This window comes from Procambarus clarkii, unplaced genomic scaffold (assembly GCF_040958095.1).
Source record: "Procambarus clarkii isolate CNS0578487 unplaced genomic scaffold, FALCON_Pclarkii_2.0 HiC_scaffold_110, whole genome shotgun sequence".
Classification (NCBI taxonomy): domain Eukaryota; kingdom Metazoa; phylum Arthropoda; class Malacostraca; order Decapoda; family Cambaridae; genus Procambarus; species Procambarus clarkii.
This window is the reverse complement of record NW_027189143.1, coordinates 1,853,428-1,856,096: the sequence shown is the minus strand read 5'-3', so window position 1 is coordinate 1,856,096 and position 2,669 is coordinate 1,853,428.

Here is a 2,669-nt window from a genome sequence, read left to right as displayed (position 1 = left end):
TTTCGTATATTAAATACATCTTCAGAAGGTCATATATATGTCATACTTTCGTAATATACGAAAGTACTTAAGGAAATTCCTGTTTCATTTTTCCTCCTTGGTCTGACATTGTCACATTCTTAATCATGTGTTTATTTTCGTGATATACACACACACACACACATATATATATATATATATATATATATATATATATATATATATATATATATATATATATATATATATATATATATATATTTATTTTTTATTTTATTTATTTACTTTTTAAAAATATGTTATATTTATATATATGTATGTATATTTAAATATTGATATATACCTGTGGGTCCAGGAGGCCATCTGTGTCCCCTCAGATGGTCTCCCTTATCACAGTTTGTGTCTATGGATGTGTGTCTGTGTGTGTGTTTATCCCTGTGAGTGTCCGTGTGAGTGTGTGAGAGTCCGGTTGCGTGTGTGTCCGGTTATGCCTGTGGGTCCACGAGGCCATCTGTGTCCCCTCAGATGGTCTCCCTTATCACAGTCTATGGGTGTGTGTGAGTGTGAGTGCCCCTGTGAGTGTTCGGGTGAGGGTGTGTGTGTGTGTGAGAGTCCGGGTTTATGTGAGGTTTGGTTCCAGGAAACATCCTTCCCCTTCCCCTCCCCATATCTCCTCCCTTATTCCCACCGTGGGTTCGAATCCCAGGTGATTAGACCTGCCCTAAGTCCATGGATCCAAGGTATCCATCCGTGGGCCCAACGGATTTCACCCCTTCCCCGCTTTCCAAGGGCCAGGTCAATTCTAGCTATCCAGGAAACCTGTCGAAACAGAGGCAGCTACAGGAGGGGACACAAATATTTGTGCCCTGCAGTTACACACCCGTTCCGACAGGCTCGATCGCAATCTATCCAGATGAGAACACGTTCTCTTCCGAGTAGACCACGCTGGAGTCGCTGTATGTCTCAAATTTGGTTCCTTTATTTATAGTTAGTATTTTTGGTGTATTAATTGATTTGTTTTAATTTTTTAATGACTTAGGTAGAGTGATTTAGGGAGTTGGGGGGGGAGGTCGGGTTGTGTGTGTAGTTGATTGTTCGAGATCGTGGTTTGTTAGTATTTATCTAGTTGGGTTCACCTAGTTGCGCTTGCGAGGGTTGAGCTCTGCTCTTTCGGCCCGCCTCTCAACTGCCAATCAATCAATTATTAATAACTAATAAAAAAAAATTCCATACACACACAGACACACACACACACCCAGGAAGCAGCTTGCAACAGCTGTCTAACGCTCATTTACATATTTACTGCTAAGTGACAGAGGGCATCAGAATGATAGAAACTCTGCTGATTTCCGTTTGTGCCATCACCGGGGGATCGAATGACCTAGGATTACGAGTCGGGAGCGACGTCCACTCAGCAATAAAGCCCCCTAGTTTGTGTATTGGTGCAAAAGATAATTTGGGAGAGGTTAAGGGAAAGGAATGACGTTTGGTGGCCTTGAAAGCTCTGGAGGGGAGAGGGGTTGCCAGTTATGAATTAAAATTGTTATTTTTTAAGATAGGATATATATGCAAAAGACGTTACGAGATATAGTAAGAAAAGTGTTTCTGACTGAAGTTAGGTACTGTGTGATTGACTTGTATGTTAGGAAAAAGAATATTTATTAGAAACTTAGATAATCTTTAGAAATGTTTCTTCTTAAATAGTTGCAAATTATTGTGTGAAAAGCCTATGGTTACCGTACCTTAAACAAACACTCGTGAGCACAATTAGTCCACGGGATTCAGAGAGAGTGAGAATGAACTGCGAAATAGTAACAAAAAATGTGACAATGAGGGGAAACTATGTCATTCAAACGTTAACCATATAAATTACAGTAACACTGACTGAGCGTCCACATACATATTCCAATCAATTTATGTTAACCATTTTAGGGTTGGTTAGGTTCGGTTATATATCTACATTAGTTTTAACTCAAATGAAAAGAACTTAACTCATACATAATGAAATGAACAGTTTTATCATTTCATAAGAAAAAAAATAGAGAAAATATATTAATTCAGGAAAACTTGGCTTATTAAGCAAATCGGGCCTTGCATAGTAGGCTGAGAAGTGCGTTCTGGCTACTAGGTACGACATATATATATATATATATATATATATATATATATATATATATATATATATATATATATATATATATATATATATGACATTGTCAAACCACGGAGGAAAAATGAAACAGGAATTTCCTTAAGTACTTTCGTATATTAAATACATCTTCAGAAGGTCATATATATGTCATACTTTCGTAATATACGAAAGTACTTAAGGAAATTCCTGTTTCATTTTTCCTCCTTGGTCTGACATTGTCACATTCTTAATCATGTGTTTATTTTCGTGATATACACACACACACACATATATATATATATATATATATATATATATATATATATATATATATATATATATATATATATATATATATATATATATATATATATATATATATATATATATATATATATATATATATATTTATTTTTTATTTTATTTATTTACTTTTTAAAAATATGTTATATTTATATATATGTATGTATATTTAAATATTGATATATACCTGTGGGTCCAGGAGGCCATCTGTGTCCCCTCAGATGGTCTCCCTTATCACAGTTTGTGTCTATGGATG